This window comes from Amborella trichopoda, chromosome 3, assembly GCF_054954075.1.
Source record: "Amborella trichopoda isolate Santa Cruz 75 chromosome 3, AtrichopodaSantaCruz75HAP2 v2.0, whole genome shotgun sequence".
NCBI classification, from domain to species: Eukaryota; Viridiplantae; Streptophyta; class Magnoliopsida; order Amborellales; family Amborellaceae; genus Amborella; species Amborella trichopoda.
In genome coordinates this window covers 36,035,399-36,054,798 of record NC_142338.1, presented here as the reverse complement: position 1 = coordinate 36,054,798, position 19,400 = coordinate 36,035,399, and the positions used below count along the sequence as shown (strand labels likewise).

Below are 19,400 nucleotides of genomic sequence, written 5' to 3'. Positions count from 1 at the left end.
CGGTCCAGCATAGATGAGTTAATTAAGTACATACATTAAATAAGTTAGGAAAATACGATTGGCTCCCCTTATATCCTGAAATGACAACTAAGGTATGTGAAGACTATTTTTTTTAACAAAATTACCTCTCGGTTCAAGGATGCCATGACCTCAATTTAAATTTTTTTTCCATTGGTAGGGCGGTGCTCGAAGGTTTGGGGCACTTCCCATGAAGTCCGAGGTTTAAATCCTCTGATTGCTTCTTCTTTCTTTAAAAAATAAACTGTCAGGACGGTCCGAGTTTTCCATCCTTGAACCACTATTTCTTTTAGCATTTCGATCCAAGGATGGGGATCTTATATCGCTTTCTAGACTTAAAAGATGTGAATTGCTAAGGCAGTCAGAAGTCCCCATCCTCGGACGGCTATTTCTTTTAAAATTTCGGTCTGATGATTGGGACCTCGGACTTTTCTTTGGACTATAAAAAATATACTGCCAAGACAGTCCGAGGTCCTCATCCTTGAACCACTACCTCGGATCGCTCTCTAGACTATAAATAAATAAACTGCTAGGGCAGTCTGAGGATTTAAACCTCGGACCACTTGGGAAGTGCCCCAAACCTTCGAGCACTGCCCTACCAATGAAACAAATAATTAAAATGCAGTCCGAGGATGGCATCCTCAGACCAAAAGATAATTTTGTCAAAAAAAATCGGGTTGACCAACTTTAATTGTAATATTCGCATATAAGATGAGCTTACCGTATTTTCCCTACTTCTATCCCTATGTAATTAACTCATAATTACATCTTTTGAGTCTCTCAGACTTCTCCAATATCAAAGGGCCCAGGTTTCCAAGCTAGCTACTATAAAAATTTATTTGTAACAACCCAAAGTGGGAGATTGCCGCCTGCTTTGTTGTCTTACATTCATGGTTCCCAGTGTAACAAGATCCCCCAATGTCAAAGCAATGTCAACTTCCGAAAACTCTCCAACCTTCCTTCGTCACCGAAAACTAGCTCCAAACTAGATGCTGCATTTTACGAATGATTCTCACCTTATCCATGGAAGTACTTTCAAAAGTACTTCTATTTCTCTTTCTCCTCCAAATTTCCCATCAGATCGCAACACGAAGAGTTTGCCCTATTACTTTTCAAATCTTAGGTAGGCCAGGCAAGTTTAATTGTTCAATAATATTTAAAAAAGGGAAAAATTTATATAGTGCCAACGCTCTAAACAATCAAATTAAAGCCCCCATCAAAAATTTCACTAGAAAAAGTTGTTTTGATGCTCAAGTATCCTCAAATTGGTCATCTCGGCATCAAGATGCATGGGCATGAGAAAAAAATGGATTTTAATTTTTAGAAATAATACATCTTGTAACACATTTTGGGCCGTTAATTTTCAAAATTTTCAAGCTTTCATAGATTTGCTCGATATACACTATTTTTAAAACTTTAAATTTTAAAATTAAAAATGAATACATATTTTAAGGCTATCACAAAAGTTTTCAATATTGCAATCGCATTTCTCGACGCTATTCAAAGGTTCGCGTTGCTTTGATTGTTTAGATCCTCGGCTCGATACGAACTGCACGCCTTAAAAAATTAAAATTAGGCAATTCACCCTAACTTTGTTTTATTGATATTTTGGCAATAAAGTCCTTTGTGCCAATTCCACCAAAATGATATATGAATATGTCAGGTCTAAATGGCGAATTTTTTATTGGTGCATTTGATTTGTGTATCCACGTCTAACATACATGTCCATGTAACATAGATACACATATATACTCAAGTTCATGTGTCATATTTTCTTTGAAAGTTTTGCCCAGCACTGAGTCAAATTTGGTCTTTTTTATTACTCCATCATACCAAATTCAAATTAATACTGATTATGTTGCCAGTAGGGTTAATTGCTGTTAGGTAATTTGCTGACTACGATTTGGCTACCTATTCTTAGTATTGTATTCAGATTAATATACATAAGCCAAACCTTGCATCTTATAAAAAAAATTAACCATTCTAATATATAACTTATGTACTAAATTTCTTGCGATGTCTATTTTTCTATCATTATCATGCAATTGTGGCCTTGAAATTCTATGCGAAAAATATTTACAATATCTTTTCATACGAAAAGAACTCCCTATCTCATAAGGTGAGTAGAAAATTAGGCATGTTTATTTTACTATCAAACTCTGAATTAAACTATCACATAATTTAAATTTCAGAGAGAAATTATCTCAAAATTTAGAAAGAGAAACTAACTTAAATATTTTAGAGAGAGAAACTATCTCCAAATTTTTAGAAAGAGAAACTATTTCAAATTTTAAGTTTTAGAAAAAGAAATTATTTTAAAATTTTTAGAAAGAGAAATTATATCTATTTTCAAATTTTAGAGAGAAACTATCTTAAAAATTTTAGGGAGACTCTCAAATTCAAATTTTTAGAGAGAGACTATCTCAAAGTTTTTAGAGAAGGAAGCTATCTCAAATTCTAATTTTTAGAGAGAGAAAGTATCTCAAAATTTTTTAGAGAGAAACTATCTCAAAATTTTTAGAGAAAAACTATCTCAATTTTTAAGTTTTAGAGAGAGAGTGTCTCAAAATTTTAAAAAAATTATCTCCAACCTAACTTTTTCTCTCACTTTTTTCTCCAAAAATATATGTTCTATGCAAATACCCTTCAACCAAATAAAAAATAAAAAAATACTTAAACTACCCTCCCTTACTTTTACCTTACCCACACTTCTCTCTTCTCTATCCTACCAAAATAGGGGCTCCGGCAATGTGTAAGTGCGGTCCGGCATCTCTATCCCACCAAAATAGGGGCTCCGGCATTGTGTAAGTGAGGTCCGGTAGTAGTGCTTTGGCACTGTGTAAAGTGCAGTCCGACAGTAGGGCTCCGGTACTGTATAAAGTACGGTTCAGTACTAGGGCTCTAACACTGTGTAAAGCGCGGTCCAATAGTAGGGCTTCGGCACTATGTAAAATGCGGTCTGGCAGTAGGGCTGCGGTACCATGTAAAGTGCGGTCCGGCAGTAGGGCTTTGGCACTGTGTAAAATGCGGTCCGACAGTAGGGCTCCGGTACTGTGTAAAGTGCGATTCGACAATAAGGCTCCGGCACTGTGTAAAGTGCGGTTCGACAATAGGCCTCCGGCACTGTGTAAAGTGCGGTCAAGCAGTTGCAGGGCTGTTAGGCCGTAGATGTTACTAGATTCCAAGACTCCAATACTACGTAAAGGGCGGTCCGACAATATTCAGTTTCGGTCCGATAGTTGTCTTAGGGCGGTTCGCTACTCATGCGCTCTGAAAATGTGATGGTATTCTCCGGCAATGTGCTGGGGTCCATAAGTCAATGTCAAATCTGGCCACAATGATGTTTGTGTACGAGACATTTCCATCTAAAAAAATGAACTTTTTCTCTTGGGGGTATTTACATAGAAAGTTTGTTGTCGGCAAAAAGTAAGAGAAAACATTAGGTTAGGGGTAAATTGCATAGAAAGTGTTGTCTTGGGGTTTTTTGTAATTTTCCCGAAACATTTTTAGAGAGAAACTATTTAAAATTACAAGTTTTAGAAAAAGAAACTACCTCAAAAGCTTTAGAGAGAAACTATATTTTAATTCTTAGAGAGAGACTCAAAGTTTTTATAGAGAGAAGCTATATCAAATTGTAAATTTTTAAAAAGAGAATCTATTCAAAATTTTAATAGACAGAAAGTATCTTAAAGTTTTTAATACCTGAATTTTTAAATTTTAGAGAGAGTAAATATTTCAAAATTTTAAAGAGAGAAACAATATTAAATTTCAAGTTTTAGAGAGAGAAGCTATCACAAAATGTTTAGAGAGAGAAACTACATTAAACTATTTAGAGAGAGAAATTATCTCAAAGTTTTTAGAGAAAGAAGCTCTCAAATTTAAAATTTTTAGAGAGAAAAATTATCTCAAATTTTCTAGAGAGTTAAACTATCTTAAAATTTTTAAAGAAAGAAACTATTTCAATTTATAAGTTCTAGAGTGAGAAAGTATCTCAAAAGTTTTAGAGAAAGAAGCCATTTCAAATTTCAACTTTTAGACAAAAAAACTATCTCAAAAAATTTAGAGAGACCAACTGCACTAACATTTTTAGATGGAGAAACTATCTAAAATTTTTGGAGAGAGAAGCTATATCAATTTCAAAGTTTTAGAGATAGACTATTTCAAAATTTGTAAAGAGAGTCTAACTCAAATTTTAAGTTTTAGAATGAGAAACTAGCTCAAATTTTTTTGAGGGAAACTACATAAAATTTCAAGTTGTAGAAGAGAAACTAGCAAATGTTTTGACAGAAACTATATTAAGAGTGTAGAATTTGAATAAGAGAAATATGACAAGAGAATAACTGAAAGATCAACAAGGCATATATGTGGTTTGGTAATGGTGTGCTTACTTCTATAGAGGGTAAACCAGTATCTCATTTATAAAGATTACTCTGGTTTACTAGAGATTTATAGAATTATAATTCTTGTTAATTAGTAAACAAATCTCACTAATTGTAATCCCACAATATAAAAAACTTGATATCTTATAATTTGCAAATAGAAAACTTAATATTTTGCTGCTATAAGTTTCAACGTTCACTCTCAAGTTGGTATATAGATATCTACGGTGTTCAACTTAGATAGTATATGATGGATTTGTCTTTGCAGTAGCTTTGGTACACATGTCTGCAAGTTGGTATTCACTTCCAACATAATGAGTACTAATAAATTTTTATTAAATATTTTCTTTTACAAAGTGACAATCAACATCTATATGCTTGGTTCTTTCACAAAAACATTTTTTCTCACAAACTAACAATCAAATTTTGAAAAATAAAGAATCACCTTTTTTAATGTGTGATGTAAAAATTTATTGTGAATATGATTTTAAGAAAAATGACATATACTCCCAATTTCATCTTTGTATTTATAATACCCCCAACACTTTTTGTGTTGATACCTAAATCCCAACACATTATTTATTTTTGTATGTATCCCCAGGCAAATAGTCAAACCATTTTTATTTAACAAAATACCATTTTTTTTGAGTCTTCCATTGCTAATTTATTATTTTATAGTATCCCTCGTACTCTCTCGATACTCACCCACAAGCTAAATCAAACTCTCTCTCTCTCTCTGTATAGTTATCCAACAGCCGAAACAAACTCTCATCTCTCTCTCTACTTAACCAGCCAAAACAACTCTCTCTCATCCTTATTCTCTCTCTAGTTTCCCCAAAACTACCCATCTCTGTTTCCCTCTCCCCCTTTTTAACCGCCCTCTCTCTCTCTGTCTCTCTGTCTAATGCCCTCTCTCTCCCATTCTCTCTCTCTGTCTAACCGCCCTCTCTCTCTACCTTCCCCAAACTTCTTCCCCAAACTTCTCTCTCATCCCGAACTCATGATCTCGATGCCCTAGAACTGGGCGGTTTTAAAGATTGAATCTGTTTCAGAGCTCAGTGAACCTAGGTTTCGGCGAATTTGAAGACTGAAACTACGGTTTGACGAGGATTAAAGGTTTTTGGAGATAAAGTTCATAACACAACGTGCTTTGTGATTTTGGCAAGAGCTTTGTGGTTTTGGAGATTGAAACTGCGGTTTTGGCAAGGCAATAACGCCAGGTGTTCGTCTTCTTCTTTTTGGCTTTGTTCTATGAATTTTCATATGCTATGTGATTTGCTAAGATTCTTTCTTTTTTTTTTAAATTTTATACTTAGTTTTTGAGCTTATTTGAATTTCTATGTATTGTCTTGGATGTTGAGATTGCTTCGTTTTGTATGATTGTTGGATTTTTTTTATATTTTTGGCTTTGTTCTATGAATTTTGATATGCACTGTGATTTTTTCTGAGATTCTTCATTTATTTTGTCTTAATTTTATACTGGGATTTGTAGTTATTGAGCTTATTCGAATGCCTATTAATTGTCTTGCATGTTGAAATTGCACCATTTTGTTTGTAGTTTGATTTTATTTTTTGGCATTGTTGTATAAATTTTCATTTGCTGTGATTTTTTCTAAGATTCTTCATTTTTTTTTGTCTTAATTTTATACTAGGATTTGTAGTTTTTGAGCTTATTCGAATGCCTGTTTATTGTCTTGCAGGTTGAAATTGCACCATTTTGTATGATTGTTGGAGTTTTTTTGGGCTTTGTTCTATGAATTTTCATATGCTCAATGATTTTTTCTAAGATTCTACATATTTTTTTTCTTAATTTTATAATGGGATTTGTAGTTATTGAGTTTATTCGAATGCCTATTTTGTGAAATGTGAAATGCAAGCAGATTGTCTGAAACCCAATCCCAATTCCATCTTTAATTTACTAGTACGCAAGGATGGAATTGGTGATCCAATTCGATTTTTTGATATCACAATCTCTCTAGTTCTTTGTTGTCACAGGCGCACATTGGCTAATGAGATACGACATATAAACAGTAAAACACGCATACAAAATCTATCTACAGTATGTGGTTCACATTGGCTTATGACATGTGAACATTTAAGACAGATTGCTCTTGAACATCACAATGAACCCATATCCCCAAAGTAATTTCCAAATCCCATAATGTAGGATGGTCCATCATTGGAAATTGACTGATCCTCAAGGGATACAACTATAATACAGTTTCTCATTTAAATACGACAAAAAAAACAATCTTTTTGATAGTTAAATATGAGAAAATGAAAAATGTATTTCAAAGTTCAAACCCCATAATAAGACCATTAACATATGCAAGAGCAATATTGCATTCTAATGATACACCCAGTCCATGAAAATATTGTACCTTTTTAATATACACTATATTCTTTTCCTCGAAAGGCATTAATTCAATTTGATTGGAATATACCAATGTTTTAAAAATCGGCTATCCATTTTGAAATTAATAGACAATATATTCTTTTCCTCGAAAGTTAATTCAATTTGTATATTCTTTTCCTCGAAAGGCATTCTGTTCCTCGAAAGTTAATTCAATTTTTATATTCTTTTCCTCGAACGGCATTAATTCAATTTGATTGGAATATACCAGTGTTATTGAGTGAGGAGATGACCTAAAGGGTCAGAGTTTTGTAACCTGGCTGAAACACATTTATTGAGGTGCAGAAAATAATGAAATTAAATATGTACTTTAACTTTTTGTTTGAAGTTGTAACTTGGTTTAAAGTTGTACTCATAAGTTTTGGAGAATGAGTTGTACTTTCATTTGCGTTAATTGGTTACATTGTGAAGGAAAAAAGATAATAATGTTGCTTGAGTTTTGGATAATGAATTGTACTTCAATTGTGTTTGTTTGCACCTTTACAATTATATTAGTTCTGATGAACTCTTTATGGAGTATATATGGAGTATATGATCCAGTTGATAAGAGACTCTGGATTATGAGGCCGTACTAATGATTTGTTGAGGAACTGGAGCCTTATTATCTGAAGGTTACATTCTGCAGTGTTTCTGCCTCTACAACTTCTGAATATGCTTATCCATTGGGTGTTTTTTTTTTTACGTGGATTCTCTCTCATTTGGTTCTTTATGGATTGAATGGACGAAATGGAATCCTGTTTTTATCAAGTTTGTTAGTTTTAAATGGAGGTTTGCCTTGGAAGAAAAGCCCTCCAACAACTTCTATCATAACCAAAGCTATCATAACCAAAGCTCTCAGAAAATATGAAGCAAATAAATAAAGGTCTTTGTCAAAACAGTGGGAGCTGGGCTGTCTAGGCAGAGAGAAGCATGGACCTCTTCGATTTATCTTTTAACCATGAGTTAAACTATCACGACTAGATTCTTCCTCATAATCCATGAGATAAAAACTTGTAGAACTGAATTAACAAATATATATATATATATATATATATATATATATATATATATATATATATATATATATATATATAAAAGTAGCCTACTTATTAGAAGGGCGATTTGATGCAAGCAACTTATCCAAATTAGCAAATAAACCCTGCAGAGCCCAACCAAAAAAAATTTCACATTACACCAATTTTTTTTTTATCCAACACAAAGCGTGCTGGACCACATTTTTTAGCCATAAAACTTCTGAAAAGTTATCGGTCCAGTACATTTTGTGTCAGACCAAAATTGTTTTTTTTGCGATCTATGCATATTTTGTGTCAGACCACATTTTTTATCCATAAAACTTTTGAAAAGTTACCGGTCTGACACACTTTGTGCGGGACCAAATTTTTTTTGCGGTTTAGAACATGTTTTGTCAAACCGTATTTGTTTAGCCATAAATATTATGGAAAGTGTGCCGGACCGGTAACTTTCGAAAAGTTTTATGGCTAAAAACTTGCAGTCTGGCACACTTTGCGCCGGTCCAACACACTTTGCACCATTTGTGCGGGACTGTATTTTCAAGTCATATCATTTGGTGTAGAGAGAGAATAGGAGTGATGATGGTTAGAGAGAGAATGGATAGAGAGAAAGAGAGAGAATCTTAGAGTGGTCGGGTAAAGAGAAAATGGGAGAGATGGTGGAGAGAGGTAGAGAGAGAAAGTACATTTTAAGACAAATAAGTAGCACGTTACCAATCCTTTCAAAAGGGGAAGACAGAGGAGAAAGGGTATTTTGGTCTTAAAATTCACTTACTATTTGATTGAGGGGGGGGGGGGGGGGGGTTCTAAAACTCACCTACTATTTGACTGAGGGGGGGTGGTGGGGGATAGATATAAGAAAACATTGTGTTGGGATATAGGGTATAATGCAAAAAATAATGGGGGTAGGATGTGTGGTAAGTTGAAATTGGAAGAGGGGGAGGGATAGTATCTATAGTTTTTCCTATTTTTTAAGCTTCATGATTCTTTCTTTATTATCATATGTAACGATAATATCACCAACATAAATGAGTGTAACTATTGTATTTGAAGTTCTCCTTTTTATGAACATTGAAGAATTAGTTGAATTTCTTAAAAACCCTATACACATTAATGCTGAGTTGATCTTGGCATACTCTGCACAAAGTGATTGTTTAAATCCATACAATGCATTCTTTAATTTTCATAAAAGACCTTTCACCTTTTTTTTAAAATGACCTGGAGGAAAACTCATATAGACTTCTTTTTCAAAGTCACCATGTAAGAAGGCATTTCTATATGATGCACAGACCACCCACAATTAACTATGATATACAAAAGAATGTGAACAATATTCATCTTAGCAATTGATGCAAAAGTTTTTTTATAGTCAACTCCATAAGTTTGAATAAATCCTTTGGCCATCAACCTGGTCTTATGTCTCTCAACGGGCCCATCACTATTATATTTGATTTTAACAATCATCTACATTAAATTGCTTCTTCCCTTTAGATAACTTGACAATGTCTCAAGTATGGTTCTTGTCAAGTGCCTAAAGTTCATATTTCATGGCATTCCTCCACATAAGTCGAGAAATAGTATTTTGGAAATTGGTTGGTTCAAAATGATTAGAAATAGAATATAAAAAAACAAAATAGGCAGGAGGAACAGGTAAAGAAACTGCATGGTAAGTATAAAAATCTTGAAGGCTAGAGGAAGGTCGAGAGATACAAGAAGACCTACACAAGGGGGGATCAAGTGCGATCATGTTAGAATCTTCTCTTTCTAAACTAGCTTGGTGAGTTTCAAATGTATCTTCAGTTTGGGTTTGATCATTATGACTTGTTCTGAGTGTGTTTGACACATTACTGGTACTACTACTAGGCAATGGAAAATGACCTCTTGAACATTCTATCTGAATCCTATTTTTTCAAACCACTCTTCAATGTGTCATGAGAATAAGACCCTGTTTCAACAAATTGAACATTTTTGGAAATATACATTTTTCTGATTGTGGGAGCATAACATTTGTATCCCTTTTGAGTAGATGAGTATCCAAGAAGGATACATCTAGTGGAGTGTTTTTCAAATTTATTCTTATTGTGCCCAACCACATGAATATAAGACACGCATTCAAATATATGCAAATGAGACAAATTAATTTTTCTATTTTTCAAAACTTCAAGGGCAGCTTTATTCTTAAGAACTTTAGTTAAAAGTCTCTTAATTAGTAACAAGCAGTTAAAACAGCTTCAAATCAATAAATTTTTAGAACATACATCTGAAACATCAAAGATAACAAACTAATAAATTTGATGTTTCAGATGCATCACTCCAGAGATTGTTTTGTTCCCTTGTTTTGTTTGAGAAACTTACTATTTTAATTGAAGAATTTGAACAATATTGTTTTGTTGGCCATATATTTCCTCAATGAATTTCCATAAATATTGGGCATTCTCAACAAAAAATAATTTTTTTTGAAAGCTTAGTTTACAAGAAATTTAAGATCCATGACATCTCAATATCATCATTGGATTGTCATTCCTCAAATAAGGGATCATCCTTGCTTAGAGCCTTTTTCTTCCCATTAATGTGCTCAAGTTTAGATTTCCCAGAAAGAGAATGATAAACAACTTTCGACCGAGCTAGATAATTAAGCCCATTCAAAGAGACAATAGTAAGTTTCATGCTAGAGTTAGATTCTGAATCATCATTATAAGGTGATAAAGAAAACCAAAACACTGACCTGATGAATAGGAAAAAACAAAAAAACAGACAAAAAAAAGAAGAAGGATGGATGATGCCTCAATCTGAATCATTCTAGGAGCTTGCCTTGTGACGATGTTGGGAGGCCTAAACGTCCCAATTACCTCCCAGTTGAGCTCTGTGTGTTCCTTGCACTGCAATGATACACCAATGCTTTCACTACAATTCAAAGACCAAACCGCGTTGAAAAATCGACACAAAAGCCCTATGGAGCGCATGCGGATGCAAAAATCGCAAGCGTTTTCAAGGCAAGTGCGAAAAACACCTGGGTTTCAATGCAAGATGCAAGCTAAAATACACTAAAAATAACAAGGGTTTCAATGAAAGATGCAAGCAACGGGGCTATTGAGTGCAAGAAAGGGTTCAGAATATTCTTTGTAAGAACCAGTTCTCAATCGAGGAGAAACCACAGACCTTTTCTCTCCACAATCATCCAATATTCAATTCCTCATGCTCACCCCCCTTCCACGTACAAACCACAACGCATGCATGGCAACAAAAGAGAGCAACCCATAGAGCAATTGAATAGTGCGGCCTACTCTGATATCATATAGAATTTGCAATAAGAGAAATATAACTAGAGAAGAAGAGAAAGAGCAACAAGGTATATATGTGGTTTGGCAATGGTGTTACGTCCAAAGATAGTAAACCGGTATTTCATTTATAGGGATTACTAGTTTACCAGATATTTATAGAATTAGAATTCTTGTCTTTTAGGAAACAATCTCACTGACTGTAATCCCACAATATAGAAAACTCAATATCTTATAATCTACAAGATAATAAACTTAATATCTTGTTGTTATAAACTTCAACAGATAATAGGTTTCAACAAAAGTTTTAGAGAGAGAAACTATATCAAACTTTTTAGAGAGAAAAGCTATCTCAAATTTTAGATTTCCAGAGAGAGAAACTATATCATAATTTTTAAAGAGAAAAAATATCTCAAATTTAAAGTTTTAGATGGAGAAACTGTGTGAAATGTTTTGGAGAGAGACACTATCAAATTTAAAATTTTAGAGAGATAAACTATTTCAAAACCTTTTGAGAGAGAAACTATCTCAAAGTTTAAAGTTTGTTGTGTTCTCTTTGTTTTCATGTTTCCAACCATGTTGACCAAACATGGGAAAAAATATGTTTGAGTAAATTTTTTCTTGTAGATAGTTTGCATATGTAAATATATTTCATGTAAATATTTTCCTGTGAAATTATCTCACACAAAAAAAATGACCCCTAATAAATAGAGTCGGGATAGGCACGTAGATGTAACCATTAGCTTTCTATTATTTGCTTTTAAAAAAAATTGACACTGAACTTTCTTAATTTTTATTTTTAATTACTTTTGGTTAAAAGGTTTTGTTAATTTAAAATGAAAACAGTTTATATAAGGTGTCAACCTTATACTGAATGAGTAAGGTGCACCTAAAAACCCCACTAGAGAATATTGTCCTTATGCTGAGAAACCCTCAAATCGATCATCTCGACCTCAAGAATCATAAACATGAAAAAAAAGGAGATTTCTAGTCCTAAAATAGTTCATCTTCTAATACATTATATGGACTGTGCATTTTCAATATTTTTAAGTATTATAGATCTGCTTGTTCATCACCCTTTCTAGAACTTTAAAATAATTGGGGCCAATAATAGATTTTCATATCATCGCAAGGCTTTGCGTTATAAAATTGCATTTTCGATATAGTTTTGACGTACACCTTACTTCTATAGTATAAGGTTGACACCATAAACTACACCCATTTAAATTAGGGATAAGAAAGGCATATAGATCCCTACAGGGGCCTAATAAAGTACATCCATATATATACATAGAAAAATAAGTTATGTTAGGGTGCTCACACTATAGAGCATTTTATAATTGTAGTCAACAAAGTTTTAACATTGATATGCCATTATTTTGCACATGGAGTATTTTTTTTTGCAAAGATATTTTTGGTCATTAGGAGGGGTGTGATATCATCTATATGAGGTATGACATCACCCACATGGAGTAGAGTAGTGGCATTTAATATTCTATGTAGGTGATATCACACCGATGCAGATAACATCACATCCCTTTTAATGACAAAAAATATCATTGCTGAAAAATTTATTGTATTACAAAATAAAGATATATAACTATAGAAAATTTATTGAGTACAATTATAAAATGCTTTATAGTGTGAACACCCTAACATAATGCAAATAATATATCTTACAAAGTAGACCTAAATATAGGGTTTGCAGTATTATCAAAATCATGTCAAATTCCTCAATTTTCTAACGAAATGGCGTAATATTAATGTGGCACTTTCTTTATCATATTATAAAAATTTTATTATTTCATAAAATTTCATATTAGTTAGATTAAAATATTAGGTTAATTGTGCTTGTTATTGCTGCAAACTAGAAATTTTTAAATTTTATATGATTTAAGAATCAATTATAGATCATTATTTATTTATAAATGCATTTTTTCAAGCAGGAAGGCAACCAATTCTGGGAAGAATAATTAGTGCGATTTTGCAAGGATGCTCTAAATTATTATCATATGATAGTTTCATCGTATATTGCCTTTGTAAATTATTGCGAGAAAATATGAAAATTTCAAGGTACAACCACTAAATTCATGGGAGCCTTATCTCAATTTGACTGGATTCAAGGTTATGAGATGCCTAATTTTGTGAAAGTTTCTATATTGATATTTGAGACATTTCATAAAATAACCCCATCATATAAATGGAATACGTCCTTTTCCTAAATTCCATATCATGTCTAATTTCACATTACTATTCTCAGGATTGGTTTAAAGTGCTATCTACTTGAAAAAATTGCATTTATCGGTATAACATAATCTGTAATGGATTCTTAAATGTGGAAATTAAAGTTCAACCTGATAATTGATGTACAAAGAGGAAAGTTTATTTCCTAACATTATGGTTAGCATGAACCATGAAGTAAATGTGGGTGGTATAAGACCAAGGGACAAGATATTTAACTTAAAATTTTTCATTTTATTGAAACATGATGCTCTAATTACATAAAACTTTCATATGGGGTTATGAAATTACGGACTCTAGTCCACAGCTTGGACTTATACACATCTTAGATTAATGAAAAATCCAACTCTAATAGGTCCCTTTGTCAAAATACAAATAAATACAATAGAGTGTCTAAATAGACATATGCTTTTCTTTACAACTCATTGAATTACATGTACTCAAAACTCACATATTTCCAAATTACATAGAAATTACATGTTCAATATTCATCCTCATCATGAACTATTGTTATACACATATCATATATTTGATCAAAGAAAATTCAATGAGATTTCAATTCATATAAACAATAAAGCATAACATTAAGGCTCATTGTAACAATCCTAAAATTTCAAAAAAAAAAAAAAAAAAGAAAGAAAGAAGAGAAAAGATACTTTTAAATAGGTGACGGTTCGTATGAGCATGATGGTCCTTGGGGACCATCACTATTTTCAAAAGTTTTTACCTGGTTTAAGCTGTTGCTTGTTGCTTTGCCACGTCCTTTAGTGGACGTGGTTTTCATATGTTAAAAACGGATTTTAATGCGACACCTCAAGTATGAGGTGGAGCCTAATAAAATAATATAATAATATGTTATAAGAATTTAAATAGGGGAGGTGAGGACTCCCACCATAGAAAATTTTGAGATCTCTCTCTCTCTGGTCGAAACACAGTGAACTCCTCTCTCGAGCCGAATTTTTATCGGAAGCTCCCTCTCAAATATTTGTGTGTAAGTGACATCATCTTCTTGAAAAATAGTCTGTTTTTAATAAATAGTGATATTTCTATCCAGGATCTTTATTTTATAAGCTTTGTGTGTAAGTGACCTCATTGTCTCGAAAAATAATCTATTCTTTTTAAAAATAAAATGAAATAATTATTTCTACTTATTATCATGAATTTTAAGCGCGATAAATTTTACGCGCACGCGACCGCATTATCTTGAAATATAATCTTTTTAATAAAAATTGCGATATTTTATCTATGTTAAAAATTTTAAATGCGGTAAATTCTTAGAAAAATAAATTTATTTATTTTTCTTGTCTATTGTTAGAAAAATTTAGATACTGTAAAATTTTTAAAAATAAATGTGATATTTTTGTTGTTAGTAAAATTGTAAGAATTCTTTCTATTGTTTTTGAATATTTAGACATTGTAAATTTCATGTGTAAATGACTGCCTTATTATTTGAAAACTGATATTTTTGCATTTGATTATAGCATTGTCTGTGAAATGTTCATTTGTTAATTGATATCCCATAAATTGTGATAATTCCGTATTCTTGAATTTCTATAAGAGTTTTTCTATACATATTAAATTGGCAATTATGCTAGAATGTCTTTACGAACTGCTACCTCTAAATTTGAGCCCAAAATATTTGATTGGTTATTTTTGAAATGTTATTGAAAGTGAATGTTATTAATGGTTTCAATGAGATTCATATTAATGATTTTAGTGATATATTGAGTACATGATATTGCTGCTTTCGAATGTTGAAAGAGATTTAGAAATACTTTAAGTATGTAAGTGGACTCATCCGGTTCGCCAGTGAGGTATAAGTGGACCTATCCGGGACGTCGGTAGGGATTAAGTGGACTCATCTGGTACGCCGATGAGGTATAAGTGGACCTGCAGGGATTAAGTGGACCTATCTGGGACGTCGATAAGGATTAAGTGGACCCATCAGGACGCTGATGGGGTATATAGGTGACCTACTTGGGACGCCAGTAGGGTATTTTGTGAAATCTTCTTAATTATACATTGATGTTAAAATGTGATATGTATTTCAATTATTCGGATTATACTTAATTATGCATTTTTTAAAGTGAAACTGTTAATGCATTCCTGTTAATAGATCTCCTTTTTGAAAATATTGATATCTTTCAATCATGATTATTTTTAGGATTATGATGATCATTTACTGAGTAGCCAAACTCATCAAATTATGGTAAACATTTTTTTCAGGATAAATGCGGATTCATTTTGAGTGTTAGTCAAGATTAACCTTGGAAGATATTGTTGTTGTGCTAACTTTCTTTTGTTACCTTGTAGGAATTCGCCATTGTAAATTGTTCTATCAAGAAATATATATATGTTTTGACTGTCACATCTCAGGAATATCAGTATTGTAAATTCTTGGGGTGTGACAATTATGGTATCAGAGCAATAGGTTTAAGATTCTTAAGAATGGAAATTTTAAAAGAATGTACTTAAAATCACATTTATTGTGTGTACAGACAGGGACAAAGTCCAAATCCAGAATAGTTGAGGCTAATATGGCAGGAATTCACAAAGCCTTAGAAAATATGGTTACTCTAATGCAACATCAGATGGAAAACAACAATCCACCCAGGCAGTCAGTTACAGGAAATGGGTGGAGTAATATTGAACACTTTAAGAAATTGAACCCACCTTCTTTTAAGGGTGATGTAAACCCACTGGAAGCCGAGGGATGGATTATGCAATTGGAAAAAATATTCGAGGTTATGGAATATCCTGATGATAGGAAGGTGGCCTTGGCAGTTTTATGTTAGAAGGTGAGGCAGAACACTGGTGGCGAATGACAAAAGGAGTATTGATCAAAGAAAATAAACCCTTGACTTGGGAAGTATTTCTAGAGGCATTTAATGAAAAGCATTTCCCAGATTTTATTCGAGACAAAAAAGAAATGGAATTTCTAGAATTAATCCACAGAAATAGGACAGTAGCACAGTACGAGGATAACTTTACTGAATTGGCCAGGTTTGCACCACATATGATTAACAATGAGGCAAGAAAGGTAAATAAATTTGAAAGGGGTCTCGGGTCGGCTATTAGAAGCAGAATATCAGTCTTGAAATTGAGAACTTATGCTGAAATAGTGGATCGAGTCCAAATTGTCGAAAAAGATTTTGAAAATTACCAAAAGATGAAAAATCAGAAAAGTCATGTTAGACCTACATCATCTAATCGACAACAGTTTGAAAGGCCAAACAAGAAGCCAAGGCTCTCGCCATTTCAAAGCCCAATAGAACCATGTATAAAATATGGGAAAAACCATGGATCAAGCCCTTGTTATTGAAATACAGAAGCCTGTTTTAAATGTGGAAAATTGGGACACCAGATTAGACAATGTCCTAACTTACAAACACAGCAGCTTCCAAAGCAGGGAGAGATAATTCCAAAGCCTCAGATGAAGGGAAGAGTATTTGCGTTTACCGAGCAAGACGCTCAGGCCTCAAAATCAGTGATCCAAGGTACTCTTACTATCTTCCAAAAAGTAGCTCATGTTTTGATTGATCCTGGAACTACTTATTCATTTGTGTCACAACACTTTGCATGCCACTTAAAGGTAGAACCAAAACAACTAGAATACATTCTAGAGGTAGCCACACCGATGGGAAATTCAAGTAACACCAATATAGTGTACAAATCATGTGTAATAAAGATAGAAGAAAAGGAACTGTTGGTTCATTTAATACTCCTGAAAATTCAAGATTTTGATGTAATCTTGGGCATGGATTGGCTTTCTGCATACCATGCAAGTATTGATTGTTATAAGAAATTTGTTACCTTTAGTATTCTGAATCAACCAGTATTTTACTTCAATGGTGTCAAAGAAGACTCCCCATCATATTTAATCTCTTGTATTCGAGCTAATCGCCTCCTTCGAAAAGGGTGTCAAGGCTTTCTTGCCTATATCAAAGAAGATAGGAAGGAAGAAATAAATTTGGATACCACTCCGGTTATCTGAGAATTTCCCGACGTTTTTCCAGAAGAATTGTCAGGATTACTGCCTGACAGGGAAATTGAATTCTCCATTGAATTATTCCCAGGGGTAGCACCAATTTCTAAGGCACCTTACAAAATGGCACCTGCAGAACTTAAGGAACTGAAACAACAATTGAAAGAATTATTAGATAAAGGTTTTATCAGGCCCAGTGTGTCACCTTGGGGTGCTCCAGTACTGTTTGTAAAAAAGAAAGATGGGACTATGAGATTGTGTATTGATTATAGACAGTTGAACCAAGTGACAGTAAAAAATAAGTATCCATTACCTAGAATTGATAATTTATTTCACCAATTACAAGGATCATTGTGTTTTTAAAAATTAATCTGAGATCTGGATACCATCAGCTTAAGATTAAAAGTGAAGATGTTCCCAAGACAGCTTTCAGAACAAGGTATGACCATTATGAATTTTTAGTCATGCCTTTTGGATTAACCAATGCACTGGCTGCATTTATGGATTTGATGAATCGGATCTTTAGGCCTTTTTTCGATAAATTTATTGTGGTATTCATCAATGATATTTGAATTTATTTCAAGAATCAGAAGGAACATGAGCAGCATGTAAGAATGGTATTGCAAATAATAACAGAAAAAGAAATTGTATGCCAAACTTAGTAAATGTGAATTTTGGCTTGAACAAGTGACATTTTTAGGACATGTTATATCAAAGGAAGGTCTATCAGTTGATCCTTCAAAGGTTGAAGCCGTTGTTAATTGGAAACAACCAAGTAATGTGACTGAAATTCGAACCTTTTTGGGATTGGTAGGATATTACAGAAAATTTGTAGAAGGATTTTCTTGAATCGCAACCCCATTGACTCGATTGACACAGAAAAATGTCAAATTTGAGTGGACAAGTGAATGTGAGGAGAGTTTTCAAGAACTAAAAGTTCGATTAACTTCAGCACCTATTTTAATTATTCCTGAGGGGAGTGGGGGATTTGTGATTTATAGTGATGCTTCACATAAAGGCTTGGGCTGTGTATTAATACAATATGGGAAAGTAGTGGTATATGCATCCAGACAGTTGAAAGAATATGAGAAAAAATATCCAATTCATGACTTGGAGCTAGCTGCAATAGTATTCGCTTTGAAAATATGGAGGCATTATCTATATGGTGAGCAATTCGAAATATATACGGATCATAAGAGTTTGAAATACCTCTTATCTCAGAAGGATTTAAATATGCGGCAGATAAGATGGATGGATTGTACAATCCATTATTATTCAGGAAAAGCTAACGTTGTGGTCGACACTCTAAGTAGAAAATCTATGGGAGTCTTAGCTCATCTAATGATCCAAGAAATGAGATTGTTAGAGGAAATAGTGGATTGGCATCCAACTCCGTCCATTAATGGTGTGGTAAGTATGATTGCCAACATTAAAACAGAACCCCAATTAATCCAACAGATTTGATTGGCACAAAAGAAAGACCCTCAGCTTATAACAATTATAGAAGAGGTGAAGCAATAAAAGAGAGATGAATTCTCTATATGTAGTGAGGATTTGCTAAGATTCAAAGGTCGGGTTTGTGTCCCGAATGATGAGAGTGTGAAAAAAGCTATCTTGGAAGAAGCACATCATTCTCGTTATACGATACATCCCGAAAGTATTAAAATGTATCAGGACCTAAAGAAAACCTTTTGGTGGAATAATATGAAAAAAGAGGTAGCATTATTTGTGTCTAAATGCCTAACATGCCAGCAAGTAAAAGCTGAACATCAAAGGCCCGCTGGGTTATTGCAGCCTTTACCAGTGCCAGAATGGAAGTGGGAGTACATCTCTATGGATTTTGTCTCTGGCTTGCCTAGAACAAATTCAGGACATGATAGCATTTGAGTCATTGTGGACCGGTTGACCAAAGCTGCCCACTTTCTACCGATTCGCACGACGTACACTTTAGATCAACTAGCCCAGTTGTACATTAAGGAAATAGTGTGGTTGCATCGAGTTCCTGCCAGTATTGTATCGGACATGGATACTCGGTGTACTTCTAAATTTGGGCTAGACAACAGTCAGCCATGGGGA

The 19,400-nt window shown here is 33.4% G+C and overlaps 1 long non-coding RNA gene across 1 annotated transcript; it reads left to right on the top strand.

The window, feature by feature from the left end:
* The first annotated feature begins 5,100 nt into the window (after positions 1 to 5,100).
* LOC110007419 (uncharacterized) lies at positions 5,101 to 7,254 on the top strand. Its single transcript, XR_002281227.2, has 2 exons — positions 5,101 to 5,617; positions 6,098 to 7,254. It is a non-coding gene; the product is annotated as an uncharacterized LOC110007419 (long non-coding RNA).
* Positions 7,255 to 19,400: the final 12,146 nt, after the last annotated feature.